The sequence below is a fragment of the Rissa tridactyla genome, chromosome 2, assembly GCF_028500815.1.
Source record: "Rissa tridactyla isolate bRisTri1 chromosome 2, bRisTri1.patW.cur.20221130, whole genome shotgun sequence".
NCBI lineage: Eukaryota > Metazoa > Chordata > Aves > Charadriiformes > Laridae > Rissa > Rissa tridactyla.
The window spans coordinates 70,595,260-70,611,358 of record NC_071467.1 but is presented as its reverse complement, the minus strand read 5'-3'; the positions used below and the strand labels follow the sequence as shown (position 1 = coordinate 70,611,358).

At 42.4% G+C, this 16,099-nt stretch overlaps 1 protein-coding gene across 5 annotated transcripts in view; it reads left to right on the top strand.

Moving 5' to 3' along the window:
- LOC128904962 (poly(rC)-binding protein 3-like) overlaps positions 1-16,099 on the top strand; it is a 525,202-nt gene that overhangs the window by 385,820 nt on the left and 123,283 nt on the right. The window lies entirely within an intron of this gene.

Genomic DNA, 16,099 nt, shown 5'->3' with positions numbered 1-16,099 from the left:
CCATCCCAGTTAATAGTTTCCTGCAAGTTTAACGTGAAACGGGGAGAGGAGAGAGCTGGTCCTCGCCCAGGGAAAGCAGAGGGGCTGCGGGGGGATTAGAAAGGCTAGGAAGTTTTTGATGTACTGTAAACCAGCATCACTGTCAAAAGCAACAGAAGTGGAATATTTTCCCATATTTTGGGGGGTATTAGCAGTGGAAGTTGCTTTCATTTAGCTGGTAAAGTTTCTGGAGGCTTTTTTCTTTTTTTTTTTTTTTTGGTTTTTAAGTTGCTAATGTAAACAGGCTAAGTAAACAAATCCTATCTATCGTAGTGTGTGTTGTGCAGTGGGGGAAAAGTGAACTTCAAACTATGTGTTTCTTAAAGGAAAGTTAAGAAATATGTGGTAGCTTTATTATAACTTATCATAGCTTTATTATTATTAATGATATTGTTATTTTTTTAAGTTGCAAGAAGCTTTGTTACTATGTGCCAAAAACTATGCTTGAATCTCTTCGATACATCTGCTAGACTGTCCTATTACACTGGCTATGGGTACGTTTAGTGTACAACTTCTGTTTGTGTTTCTGATAAAGACTTGTTTAACACACATTACCTAGTCATATTTTAACACCTCCTGTGTAAAATATAGACAGCAAAATACAGTCATAGCTGGAAATTGCTGTGTGTGTCTATCTTCAAATGTTTTTAAAAAACCAAAAAATTACTGTTCGAAGTGTGGGTATCACACTTCAGACTTCAGTCTGGCTGTAGGTCTTGTTTGTTTCTTTTATGTACGGTTTTAGAAGTAGAACAATAGTAAAAAATGGAGTTGAGCAGCTGGTAATCCATTTGTCCACCACTTATCCCTACAAAGATTCCTGGTGCAAAGCTCATGAACTATCACTAAGGATGCTTAAAAATGGAATCCAGGAATTGGCCGTACTAAAATCAGGCAAGAGTTTATAAAAATAAAATGAAAAGCCGAGGCTTGCCTACTCATAAACCTCTTAATAAATACGTCATCTATCAAGTATTCTACTTATTGCATTCAAGAAGAGGTAGAACTTGATGGATCATGTGGTTATTACTCCATACCTTCTTAATCTGTAGTCAGGTGAACAAAAATATTTTTACTTTCCTTACAGTCTGAAAGAGCTGGTTTCTTACAAAAGACCTTGCCCCCTTTCTTTATCTCATCTGTGTCCATGCTGCAAAAATAAGTCCTCGAGAACGTAACTGTTTGTTTTACTGGTTCCGTTCCTTATCGCTCTTGGTCTCCAATTTATGCTGGTTTGAATATTTCTGTAATATTGAAGTCAGTTGCCGTTATTTCCTGCAAGGACCGTATTTGAAAACATCTATGGAGTGTATGCAGTATGATAAAGCGTAGCAATGTGGGTATTTTAATTTTATTCTTACGTGGCTCAATACATTTTTCTTGTTACTTCAGAGAAGCTAGAAACATGATAAACGGTCCATTAGTGGTATTAGTGGAAAAAATACATTAATGCAAGCACGCGGTCAGTAAGAAAGCATTTTTATTTGAAAGCCTTCTCATAACGGACATCGTACTAATAATCTTAATGTGTAACCTGTGCTGCATATCTTCAGTGTTAGATTAGATTTGCTTTTAGGTACTTCGTAAATATAATTTTTATTCGGCATAACTGTATTTCTACCAGATGTCCAGGCTCCTTGTTTCTTTGCAGCCTCTGAATGCCACAGGAATTTGCCGGGCGAAGGACTGGCTGTGCATGGGGTAGGCGTTTCAGGATGTAGCCCTGCTTCTTAGAAACTGGCTTCAGTATTTTAAGGCATTGAGGTCTGATGTTAATGTAAAGTGAAATGTGTTATTAAAAACATAAGCCAAATCCAAAGACTGCTGTGTTGGTTGGATACCCCAAGAGCGAGCTGGAATAGCCTTCTCTGACAGATTACTGAAAATGTGGTGAGCGACTCTTGAAAGCTGTGAGGGGATCACTCGGTTGTCTGTGCATGAAGCTGCGTGCCACGCAGCCATGGCAGGGCAAGAGGCTGTCCCAGCCGAAGCATGGTTGTTTGCACCCCTTGTGGCGCTCTGAGCTGGGGGAAACGGGACAAGGCACAGGGGGGCAGAGGATGGGCCATCCCTCCTGCTCGGGAGGGTTGGGATGCTGGGGCTGAGCACATTGGGCAGGGACAACCGCAAAGAGGCCCTGCGGTAGGGCGAGGGTGTATCGCTGCGGCAGAAGGTTGATGAGGAGCTTGCAAAGCTGCTGGAGGACGTGGCTGCAGCCACAGGTGTGCGTGGCAGAAGTGTGGAAGATCTATTTGCAGTAGAAAAGGGCTTTGGCGTGGCAGATGCTGTGGCAAAACACATGGTGGTGATGGTTTGAGGTGGGCAGAGAGGTCGGAGGTCTGATGGAGCAAGGAGCAAAGGCAGGCTGGTGGCCCCGGGGGCAGTCAGGAGTGCCAAAGCTTTTGAATGCTGCCATAGGGAGACTTTGCAGCTGGATGGGTAACCCAGTTTGGGTGTTTTGGGAATAGAGAGCCAAAAGCTGGGAAGCGACCATCGACATTCCCGCTCATCATCACAGACCGAGGAGGAAGTGTTGGGCAGCTGAGCCGCTGTGAGATTAGCTACAGCAATTATAACTGGGGTGCCGCGGGAGGGCCGGCAGCCAGGAGGCAGGGGGATGGTGGATAATCTTTAGCCTTTTCTGTTGCATGTATGAAAACTACTACAGTTAAAGCAAAATGTAAAGATGGGAACCCAAAATGAATCTGTAGCACTGAAACTGTTTAATTATTAGTCTTTCCCAAAGATTTTTCAGTTAGTGGGATCTCCATCTTCTGACATTTATAACAACGTCACAACTGGAGATTGTAGAATGCACAGAAATTTATTTTCATAGATTTTGCAAGATCATTTTTCTTTTAAAGAAACCTCGTTGCACTTTCAATAACAGATGCGCTTTGTTGCATTCATTTGCTAAGCAACAGACTCGCTGTGTTGCTGCTGAAGCACAAAAGCAAAGGAGGCTTTGACACATGAAGTAGAGCTTACGTAAAGTTGGTGAGCAGCAGCAGAAGGAATGAGGGATGGAATTCTCTGGGTTTTGTTCCCTACCTTAAAATATTTTAAGGTTGGGTATTTTTCTCTGCTGGCTGCCATCAGCAATAGAAGTATCAACAGGAGAAAAATGGGTCGCTCGGGTTTTAGCATTAAGCAGCAAATCCAGGGCCAATAGGATTTAGCTGGGATGTTAAGGTTTATTCAGTGCATTTAGTTAATGAAGTTGGGGGGTGGGGGGGGGAGGGAAGGAGAATAAAAAAAAATAAAAATCAGTGTCTGGAGTTGGGGGATGGGATGAAATGGCCTCCTGCCACCGGGCGCATCCTGTGGTGACTCCTCCTGATTGATAGATGCTCCATAAGACAAAAAAGAGCTGAGTGAAGGAGGTTCTAATTAAAAAACACCATCTCAATGCCAGCTCTTTTGGATTAAAATCAAGCAGAAAATCTTTGTAATAGATATCCACCCAGTCTTAAGGGTCTATGTTTTTATGCAATGCGGTGCCCATCGGTTAGGGGGAGGGAAGAGGGAGATGATAATACATCCAAGTGCCTATAAAGTGGTTATAAAGCCATGAAAATATTCGGCAAGTGCAGTCATATGTTAACATTCATCCATCAGGCACAGAAATCAAGCTCAGGTCAACGAACTCCCATTTGAGCAGTAAGCCAAGATGTCTAGCAGACAGCCCCACCGTCCCTGACGCACACGGGTGGCCCTTCACTGTGCTCACCCCTCGTCTGAAGCCTTTGTGTCCCCTGCCAAAGGCTGTCATCTTGTGTACACACACGCTGTTCAGCATCTTGACTTGCTTTCCGAGCCCTGAAAGCCTTCCGTCCAGAGACACAAAAAACAATTAGTATAGAAAGTCATTGTTATTTAAAGTAAATAAATAAAATAAAGGGTTATTATCTAGGCTTCAAAAAAAAATGCAAACCAACGTGAATGAATCTTTTTTCCAAGAGGGTTAATGTATGCATTTTGGTTTGGGTTTTTTTTTTTTTTTTCAAATTCTGGTCCTCTACAGGCCAGACTCCCACTCGGATTAGACCTTATTTTTCCCAAAGCTGTAATTGTCATTTAGAGTCTGATGAACTTTCTTGTTCTGCCCTCCCCCTCAGAGGTCCATGCTTGACGTCGTAGCTAGACGCTGCTGGGAGTCATCGAGCAGCGATTAAGACTTGTCAAGACTCAGCCCAGTGACCTCAGCAGACTTTCCTTCTGAGAAGGACGTGGGCATCGGTGGCAGGATTTGACTGTAACAGTATTGAGTAAATAAGCAGCAAACTTCTAAAATGAGTAAAAAAAGTCTGTGTACCTGTTGTTCTCAGCATAACCTCTGTGCGCGAGGAGGGCCCTGCAGCATTTCTTAGTAGGATTTATTGCAGCGACACCTGAAAACTTCTGCGAAGTGGTTCAGAGGAAAACTTGAATGTGTAATTTTTGGTTTTGTTTGGTTGGGTTTTGACCTCGCAAGCAGTTTAGCACAAACATTTTCACATAATTAAAAAAAGCAATGGAACTGTTTAGGAAAAAATGCTCTTTGTTTGCACTTCTCTGCATTGTTCTGTGCTGCTTTATTTCTGTTAGATTCACAGTACGTTTACTGAAAACCTTTTGCCTGTGCTTACAGACTCGTTCAGGGATGTGTCTGTAATAAGAAACAGAATAATTTCACTAAAATTAAAAAAAAAAAAAAGAAACAAAACCGCAAAACAACAACATCAAAAAAAAAAAAGCACTTGACTGCGATGCTTAAAGGGAGGCTTTATGAATGTTCAGCCAAGTTTGAGCAAGGGGGGGTGGCTGTGTCAGAGCTGCAGTCCCAGGCACGCAGCGAGAGTCCGGGCAGCTGCATGCGGAGCAAGTAGAGCTCTAGAAAAAGGCTCCCATCGCCTTTTAAATACAAATAGGGATGCATTTGTTGGTAAGCGAATACAGATAAGATACTAGCACTGATCCGAGGGTTTCATGACATGAAATCTGAACAGTCTGTTTGTCCCGGTGGCAACAAGGGAAGGAGAATACCATCCCCGATGCAGAGCGCTCTACAGAAAAGCGAAGGGAGGGGGTATGTTGCCCAAGAATGGTTTTGGATGTAGCTACATGGCAATGAAGTGCTTGGTGCAATGTCCACGCCATCTAGTCCTCTATTTATGATGACCTATTACCTTTACCTCTGTTGGCTTGTATTTTTCTCATCAGTGGTCAATAAAGCACCGATTTGGCATTTGAGCCTGATTTAAACTAATAGAAAGATAGAATCTGAGCCTTGAAGACCGTAAAATGACTTTTCTGTGATTTCATTCAATTAACAAAACTGTGTGCGTACCTCGAGGATCTCATTAGCGTGATTGTGGCTGCGTGCCAGCATCTAGCCAGAAGAGTGAGCTAATGGCAATTGTGCTGGCTGTTTTATAACGTTAAACATTCTATAGAACAACAGCAGAGATTTTAAATGAAAAGGCTGTAAAAACGTTGGGGGCAGATGCGACCTTTGTAAATGCTGTAAATCCACTCGATAATTACTATATAGTACTGGATTATATGCTGAAAGTCCCTGAGCTGCCTGGATCTGATGGAGATTTGCTCATGTATGATCAAAGTGATTAAGAAGACTGTTTACCTTTTTTATTAATGTATGTTATACCTGTGAGAGTAAATTAAAGTAAAATGTTTTGCTCGTGGAAATAGGAAATATACGAGATGTTCTGATCTGCAACTTGAGAGTTTTCACTCACAGTGATAAGAAGCAGGTTTGGAGTCTCAACTCCTTTTGGTTCAGAGATGTTTAAATCACTGGGTTTTGTTCGAGTAGAAGAAGAGAGAACATCAGAAGTTACGCTGTGAGATTTCTCCGGGAAGAGCGAGGGCTCCAGGCAGACACTAAGAGAGATATACTTCATTTCCCTCTCCCTCCTTCCCCCGTCAGCATTCGCACTGTACAAATACAGATGCCTGGCAGGTAGCGGAAAGACTGTTGCTGTTAATTAAGTACTGCGAGCATCCCACGATGCTTACCGTGGACTGGGGTGGGGTAGGGGAGGCTGAATGAGGATCATAAGGGCTCTTAAACCTTTCTTGTAACAAAGTCTTAACAGTGTTTGTGGTGTCAGATAAGATACTCTGAATCTGACCCTGTGTTTTAAAATACTGCTGACATTTTGAAGGCTGCTGTTGTTTGTGCAGGAATGACGCATCTCTGACAAGAGCCTCCAACGAGAGCCGTGGTGGTGGAGCCTCCTGAAGCTGTGCTTTCCCCTGACTACCTGCAGCAGCTCCCCAAACTGTCAGCCTCCAACGCTGACAGAGATGCATCTGCACTCGGGGGTGTCTGTTGTGACCGTCACGTGCTGGGCCTGACTTTTCCCCCACACTTTTAACCAGTGTTGCTGTTGGCCTCCTGTTTGCTTACAGGAACCATAATTGCCTCTATATCTCTGGGAGCTTTAGCGCCAGTTAATCTGTCAGCATATCCTACTGTAACTTAATATGTGACATCATAGTATTCAGCCTCTCATTGGTGGCTAATTAGCGTTTGTGAGTAATTTCACCCATGTCTTAAAAAGCATTCTTTAAGAACACATTGATTTTCAGCCTGGAGAAGAGAAGGCTCCAGGGAGACCTTACAGCAGCCTTCCAGTACCTAAAGGGGGCCTACAGGAGAGATGGGGAGGGACTCTTTATCAGGGAGTCTAATGATAGGATAAGGGGTAACAATTTTAAACTGAAAGAGGGGGGATTTAGATTGGATATTGGGAAGAAATTCTTTACTGTGAGGGCAGTGATACTGGCACAGGTTGCCCAGGGAAGCTGTGGATGCCCCATCCCTGGAAGTGTTCAAGGCCAGGCTGGATGGGGCTTTGGGCAGCCTGGTCTAGTGGGAGGTGTCCCTGCCCATGGCAGGGGGGTTGGAACTAGATGATCTTTAAGGTCCCTTCCAACCCGAACCATTCTATGATTCAGGTGAGGCATGGTAGCTTTGGGGATACCTGGTCCCGGTACTGGCTGTGGGGCAGAATGCATTATCTTAAACACTAGAAATACAAATAATTTCATCCTGCAGCTAATAAGACTGTCGTGACTGACTGTAATGGTAGCTCACCTCTTTTGTGTTGCCCCGGTGTCGGATCACATCCATGACCAGTTACTGAGCGTCAGCTGATGAGTGACAGACGGGTGGCACTTTATAGCCGGTGGGTGATACGATCTCCTTGCAACTGTGTGAACGTACTTTAATGAGGTTGGATGGTGCTTTTTGATTTCTCAGAAATGTGCTTCCTGCTCTCTTGGTTTTCAGTTTCAATGAAAAGATGATAAAAGGCAGAGTTACGGCCATTTAGGCAACCTATCTTGATATTCCCATATTTTCTTGCACTAGTTTTCTTCTGACAAAGCTAGCCTTAACTTTTGGATTTGCCAAACTTTTAGAGGGTTTTGTTTTGTTTACTTTGTTGTTTGACTGGGCAGATGTATCAACACCACTTGTGGTGGATTACATATACAGATACATAGATTTACACATATGCCAGTTTTGTTGGTAGCCACTTCTTGATCCCAGACTTGCTGGGAGGAGATTGCTGACACAGGATTTGGACCCTGGGCTTTGCCTTGTCATCCCTGGGTTTCATTTTAGGATAATCTGCTCGCTGGGACCTATTCACTTCTAATCCTGTTCATTGTCTGAAAGGAAATCAGTCTCACAGCACTGTGACCTTTTCTTGCCTGTTGTACCTCCAGTTAAGAAACAACCCTGATCTTACTTTGAGTGGATGTGTGAAGTTACTATGCAAGCGAGGCTTTACAAAAAAAAAAAAGTGTACAGAAACTATCCTTTTTACTGTGCTTTTATTACATTGGATTGTGCCACAGATGGATGGGCTTTTAGTTGGCTCAGGAGTAAAGGGCCCACCAATATATATCTAAATCTTTCGAAAGCAACTTGAATTCCCTTAGGAGCAATGCATTAAAGTGCCTATGAAAATGGAGTTTTCTTTTACCTTGTGACCTTTCTGCATTCCCATCACTAGACAGGAAAGATCCAGCCGCCAGTGAATATTATTATCAGTCAATAAAGTTAAAAGCAGGACATCATATATATATATATATATATATATGTAGGGAGATAAATAATAATGAAAATAGCCAGAACTAGAGTTGCCCACGGCTACTAATAAAATGTCACCTTCATTTTAGCTCTGTATGCCTCTGAGATCATATTTAACGATACATCAAAATCTGATGCTCTCAATGAGAATATGGCTGAGCTGACAGATAAATGTATTTCTAAATAATATCCTTAAAATATACTGGACAAGCATAAAAGATTGCAGATGCACCGAAAATGTGTTTAATTTCTAGTTCCTACACTGCTAATGCCATTCAGATTTTTCAGATATATATAACCTTATATAGGGGGATTATCTTATGTGGAGCTTAGTAGATTTTACAAAATCCTTTCTTGAATGTGTTGATTTCAAAGATACTGGTTCTTACTCACTTGAAACACTTAACTGGGAACTTTACTTAACTGCAACTTTAAACCATGGTTGGCAACCTTCTAAAGAAAATTATCATGTTTATACTACGTTAAATTTCTTGCGTGGTTTAGTTTATAGAATCTAAGCAAGTCAAGTAATGTTTGTGCACGTATTTGCCCAAGTGTAAGAGGAAATGAATTTGCACTGTTATCTCTGCTTTCTGAGAAACAAGTCTGTTGCTGGGGAACGGTCACGGAAACATCTCAGTTGAAGTAGTTCTGGATAGGTACTTTTATTTTCTTGATAGTAATTGTGTTTTTTTGGGGGGTGGGAATATCCACAGAATAAAATCGCTTTGGACCTGCAAGCATGTCTAAAGCTGAGGGCAAAGTCAAAAATCACATCCTCGCAGATTCAGACTAGTGGTGACTTTGACTCAGCATGTCTCCGGCTGCAAGCCTTATTTCAAGAGATTATTAGTCAAAATTTGAAAACTCTGCAGACATCTCTTGCAGAAAGCCGATGATCTGCCTAATGCTCCTCAATACTCTGGGGACAGCCAGAGAAAATGGTCTGTACTTGCATGCTTTTCATTGAGAACCGTTTATTAGGGCAGACGTCAAATGGCTAGCCTGTAGTAATAAACAAAAACGGGTTTATAGCTCATGTTGTGAGACTAGCTTTCGTGTCTGCAGCTTTGAATAACTGCTTGTATAACAGTGTCTCTCTTGCCTTCACGCTTCTCGTTCATGAAGAGGACATATTGAACTGCGTTTTTCAAATAAATCTCTTCTTAATTTATGATATGTAATTGGAAAGATATGGAGTTCAATCTGTATTAATTTTAACCTAATAATGTCGTTCAGTTACTATTTAGTCAAAGTCAGTAGTTTTGTGTATGCACTGGGCACCTAATTTATGTACCTACCAGTAGCTCGTATATACACGTAGTGACTTTGTGACAAAAATGGTATTAGAGGGGATTCTGAGCTGTAAATATCTTCTTGTGTTTCTCTTTTTTGGCAATCTGAAGTGCCATTGATCTGCATGCGTAGGCAATGATGACCTTAGATTTGTAACTGTAGCCATATTTTTTTTTTTTTTTACCAGATTAGTTTTTGCAAATTGAAACAGCTATTTCTGTGTATTCCACGTGTTTGCTGCTTTAGTTCTTTTGGATAGACTGTGAAAGTTGTCCGAAATTTTAATATGTGTGCAGAAGACCAAATGTAATAAAAGACTGAGCTGGAGGTAGCCCTGTTCTGTTGGAACATCCAAGGAAGACGTTGAGTAGGAGGTGTCCACAGAGCCCCTGACAGAATTTGTCCTCTGTTATTCTATTGGAGCAGTAGGATGAGAACAGGTTTCTGTCTAATCCCCGAGGGGTCCTGGGAACCTCTGCACTCGCATCCCAGGAACATCCATCTTTGTGATGCCACAAAGGTGTTACCAGACACTTCTGTTGACTTGGGCTACAAGATGGCATCTCACTGTGAACGTGATGTGTGATAGTGCTACAGCTTATATCTGAATAAAAGATGAGCTTTTTCCCAAGTAACAAAGAGGAAAAGGCTTCAATTTGCATCAAGGTATGTTTAGATTGGATATTAGGAAAAATTTCTTCACTGAAAGGGTTGTTAAGCGCTGGAACAGGCTGCCCAGGGAAGTAGTTGAGTCACCATCCTGGGAGGTATTTAAAAGACACGTAGATGTGGCACTTGGGGACAAATTTAGTGGTGGACTTTGTAGTGTTAGGTTAACGGTTGGACTTTATGATTTTAAGGGTCTTTTCCAACCTAAATGATTCTATGATCCTAAGATCCATGGAAACTGTCTTTTCACAGGCTCTGTCTTCTTCCCCCATCCATTTCACCTGACTTTCCCTCCTCTCTTCAGAAGATCCTCTGAGTTTTAAGCCTGGATGGCACCTTCTGTTGAGGTAAAAAAAGAAAGAAATGGGTTTGCAAAGATACCTTCTCTCGGTTATGGGACCAGTGGAAAGTGAGAGTGGTATGTCTGTGAGATTAGAAAGGGAGAGTGAAAGTCTTTGTGATATGTTTGGGTAGATAATGCTTGCCTTGGTATGTGGATTTTTTTCCACATTACTGAGGGGAGATATTATTTTTAACAACATGGGAAAGGTCTAGTGGTTAGTACGGGAACGCTACACTGTAACGCCTATTGTATTGTGTCCACCACCACTTCACTTCAATAGGAATACTTTCCAAAAAACCTGTGCGTTTTCATTTCACTTGGAACGTTCATTAGTGAAATACCTACAAGATCATATTCTAGGCAGGCTTTTTCCCCCCCCCCCCCCCTTCAAAACTGCCTCAGCCCCAGTTCTTCTGATGCCAGCTGAAATAGGAGTAAATGCCACAAGGAGATGCTGCGGTGGCATGTGAGCAGACAGTCTTGGATGGCATCCAGTGCATCTGAAACCTCTGTGTGCACTTGTGTGTGGCGGCATGTCTGTGTTAGCAAGGGACTCGTAATGGGATGGAAGAAGTAGGCTTTGGTTGGTTGTTGACCAGTCCTCGCAAGTAAACACTGGTGTGTTATCTCGTGTGCTGTAATAGCACTGTAGACACAAATACGTGATGTAAAAATAAGAAAATAAAATCAAAGAAAAAAACTCTGTTGCAGCGAAGGGCAATCTGTAGCTCTAGTTACACTTTTAGATGCTGCGGTGTTTCTCTTCTGAGCGGATTATGATAGAGCATCTTGGGTGTGTTTGCAGAAAAATAACCGTTGTACAAAAGTTTGTTAGCAAATGGGCTGCAGTCTATTACCTTTCTTGAACCTGTGACATTTCCGTAGCAGAAAAAACATTTCAAATGGCCATGTTTACTGGGCAAAATGGTGTATTCTTGTTCCACTGCTCATGTGGGCTTTCATGACAATTGGCAATCAGGTAACAAAATCTTCCCAAGACGGGTGCAGCAATGCCATTACATATAAAAAAAAAAATTCTTGCTTGCCTCTTCCTAGAGCTGTTGTAAATCAGTTGGATTATCAGACTCTCACTTAACAGTATTACAAGTGTGTGATCAGAGGTAAAATGCTGCTGTTTCAAAGAATTTAAGGGGCAGAGTTGTATCTGGTTACGAGTATGGTACGTCTGATACAAGGGGGGAGTGTTCCCCAAGGCTGCCTAACAGGCCTCCCCCCACCCTTGGCTCGGTCTGTAGTCGGGGGCGAGAGAAGCGCCTCCAAGCAGAGCAGCTCTGAATTGCCCACCTCGGGAGCCAGTCGTTCTCCCCAGACGACTGGGAAGCCTCGCTAGGCTGACGTTAAGCCCTGAACATAGGTCCGCTTGGATACATCAGTATTTGGCTGCCTGCAGTGAGAACTAGTGCACCACCGCAGTCCTCTTGCTGATCTTTTAAAACTACCATTAAGTGGGCTACTTGTGTAGTGACAGCAGTGTACCCACAGCAGCACAAAACCAGGGAAGAGCCCAAGCTTTTACCGGCCTTCGAACGTAGGTTTGCGTGTTGTGCTTACGTCTGCGTGACTGTGGCTTCTCTGCCCACACAGTGCCCAAGGAAATAATTGCTCTCAAGTTAGCAGCAGCCTTCTGGATCTCATATCAATCTTAAAGCCAGCTTCTTGTTGTCTTTTGTAGACCTGTGCTGCTCTGTTGAATATATTTGCAAAGTCAAATTTCACTTTTTTTCAGTCTTGGAGGTAAATCTCTACGTACTCATTCCAACTTATTTGCTATGAGCAGGTATTGCTTATGTTGACGTTATTTGAAAATTTGCAAGGTGGCTTAATGGAGAGCAATTCTTCTCGTGCTGCTTGAGAAACATCCTGGGCACTCACTGTATGTCCATCTTTAACTGTTATGATGTATTATTTGCCACGTTAGTGCCATTTTTCCTGTCTGTGGTTAGTATTAACAACCTGTCTCACATCAGTTGCAGGGGAAAATAAAACCACTTTTTTCGGACAACCTGTCTTCTAACTTTAAAACTGTACTCCACTTTGATGTCTCTTTGAACTCATCTCTGCTATTGGGTACCCAGACAGCAAAACGAACCCCGGTCCGTTCTGTTGTCAGGTGACCATAGGGTTGGGCTGTGTCCTGCTAGGCACAAGACTTGCCTGTTTTCGTTGGAACGGCCACAGGCGTGAAATGGCTCCACCTTGCTTAAAATGCAGTCCCATGCACACTGCTGTGGGGCGTTAGGTTTTGCGAATGTTTGGCCTACGTTCTTCTGCTTGGTTTTTCCTTCTTTAGCGAAAGGAAATTGCTTCTCATCTTATCCTCTACCAGGACTCTAAATAATTCTCTTCTTTCATCTATATTGTTACCTGTAAGTTATTTATAGACTATGATCATATTTTGCTCAATCCTCTTTTCTGGATTATATAACTTTAGCTTCCTTAGTCTGTCTTCATAGTCAGTATCTTATCCTCCAATTCCTATATCATTTAAGTTAGCCTTCTTTGTGTATAGTTAGTTATTTTATATCTCTTTCTTCAATCCTTTGAGATAGGAGCTGCATGAGATATTCCATTTGTGGCCACGTCAGGGCTTTGTACTGTGGAATTATTACCTCCTTGGATTTATATGAGATACATACACGTCATAACCAGCAATTGCTTCTCCTGCAAACAGATCAAACTTGCAATATAATCTTTGATCTCCGATCAAATATTGGCCCTACTTTCAGATGGCATCTCGCTCAATGCTTTTAGGGAACTACAGTTTTTGTCGGTGCTGTTTATATTCCAACCTAAAGCAGGAGTAGCTTTTTTTATTATGCGTAAATATTGCCTTGTTTTCTGCCTCAGCACGTTTCAGATTTTGTGGATTGCTGTCCTCTTTGGCTTTGTAGACAAAGGCAAATCAAATGGGAAGATGCAAAATATTTCCTCCAAAGTACATGAACTTAATGCTTGTGGACTTTAAAAAAGCAACAACAAAAAAAACCCCACCCGAAACATTTTAAAAAAATGATCCATCTTTACTTGATATGTATTTGGGTTTTGGTTCATTTTCATGCGTATTTCTCATTTCTGATTTCAAGAGAGCAAGAAATTAGTAGTTCTAAAATAGAAATCAACTGCTTGTAAGATCAGCTGCTGGACATACCGGAAGTCTCACAACACCAATTTCAGTTTCTGTGTTTAGCAGGCCTCTAAATTTTTACAGACTTGGTTGGTTTTGTTCTCCAGCCCACCTCCAGCCCCCCCTGCCATACATCAAACCTCTGAACTGTGGCTGGTTTATCTATCTTGAATTCAAGGTGTTTTCAGTTTCAGTGTGATCCAGCAATGAATTAGGCTTATAAATCAAATTACGTAGAAATATCATGGCGTTCTATTAATGACATCTGTAGTAACTTTTATAATAAAAAAATCTTTGTTTTAACTTTCTGTAATTTTCTTGTAACGTGCATTTTCCAAGTCAGTAGTCTTTTTCTGCTAAATTTATCCTACGTGTCTAATTCTTTCTTTACTGCTGTTTTTCCTCCCTCGAGTAACATTTAGCACCTTTTGCATCCTTCCAGAGTTGCTTATCTGTGTGAAATAACTCGCACTACTGGCGTCTTGTATTGTTCTTGCCTCAGTGAATGCTAGAATTTCAGAATTAGTAAGGAAGCAGTTTGTGCCTTGATTATCAGATTCTTCTACTCATCCAGATGTAAAGACTTAGTGCCAATTGTATCACCATTGGTGGTTTCTTACTCTTCCCATCCAGATGTATCCTGGCATCAGTGGCCACGTTTCTTATTTGCTTTCATACTAGTCTCTGCCAGAGATTAATTTGTTTCATTATCTTCAGTTGGAAAAAATTTAAGTGTTGCTGTAGTATTGTACGAAATATTTTGATGCTGGCTTCTGGATGATGCTTTATCATAATTCAGCTGAAAGTTGAATAAGGCAAGCTGTCTTTAAAATGTGCCTGCTGCCTCCTGTGATGGAGGTCCGTGCCAGTTGTTGGCAAATCCATTCTGGCTGCTAGGTTACACTGGTTATTTTAAAAAAAAAAAAAAAAAAAAAGTTTTAAATGCATTAAGTGCTTTTAGATTAGTGCCAAAATGAAAGTCATTAAATAGTCTAATGAGCCAAGTGTGTTCCCTTTTGAAGTTAGCAGTCACTGAGATCTGGGAGAACAGTGTTAGTCCTGAAAAGTTGAAAGGCAGTCCTACTGTCTCAAGGGAAGCCCAAGGAAAGGCAACTTGCTACAAAAATTGAACTGGAATTAAAAAATAACGGGATTTAGTGAGAAAGTTTAAGCCATTTGAAGGCATCTTTCTAGCCCTGGAGCTGGAATCTTGCCTCATACCTCATTGCCACTGAATCTGCAGAGACATGGCTTTGATTACCATCTCCTTGGTAAATGACTAGTTCCTTCCTAATGTCCGTCTCGGGCTATTAGATGTGGAGTTCGTCTGGACGTACTGTGCTGGGAGCAGAGGAGTTCGGGATGGTTATTCCTGGTTTGCGTCCCCCATCCTCAGAGCAGGTCTCTTGAATGCCCTTGATATCACTGTTAACTGGGGCTGGTGAGGGGCAGTAGGGGGGGTGTTCTGTGAGTGCCTGAGTTTAGGATATTAGAGGGGTTATTATTTATTTAGGCTTCAGGAAGACCTTATAGCAGCCTTCCAGTACCTAAAGGGGGCTTACAGGAGAGATGGGGAGGGACTCTTTATCAGGGAGTGTAACGATAGGACACGGGGTGACAGCCTCAAACTGAAAGAGGGTAGATTTAGATTAGATATCAGGAAGAAATTCTTTCCTGTGAGGGTGGTGAGACACTGGGACAGGTTGCCCAGGGAAGTTGTGGATGCCCCATCCCTGGAAGTGTTCAAGGCCAGGCTGGATGGGGCTTTGAGCAGCCTGGTCTAGCGGGAGGTGTCCCTGCCCATGGCAGGGGGGTTGGAACTAGATGATCTTTAAGGTCCCTTCCAACCCACACCATTCTGTGATTCTGTTATTTATTTATTTTAGTTGGCATCATTTAAGGTTAGTAGGCTGTTCAGGGAGTTTGTGTTGTAGTGCATAAATGGCGAAAGAAAAATGTGCGGTGGAAGGCAGATAGGTACAGATAACAGGCTCTCGAGATTAAAAGAAACCATTTGGTTCCTACTTATACAGCTGAAGCTTTCACTATTGTTTTGTTTCCGAAACAAACGATGCTGCCATGTTACTCCGGTCGGCTGCTGCAGCCCAGGAGTGCCCTTGCAGCCCTGCAGAACTGTCTGGCATCTGGTGAGGAGGCCAGAGAATGGAAAGACAGCATGAGTGGGCTCCCCACCGCAAGCATGCGTCCCTCCCCACGGTATTTATAGGCTCTTACAGCACTGTTGGTAGGCAAGGCAGAGGCAGGTCACGCTGCTTGTGGTCATGTTGTCAGCAAGAGAGAAGAGAAGAACGTTTGGGGGTTGGATTGGTTGGTTGGTTGGTTGGTTTTGGGGGTTTTTGTTGTTTTGGGGTTTTTTTGCTGGTTGGTTTGTGGTTTTTTTTTTTTTTAATCCAAGCCCACCCCAGTGGATTAGTCTGTTGATTGCAGACAGCTGGCCTGCACGGACTAGCTTCTGTCTGAGTGTCCGTGTACCTTCTGAGAT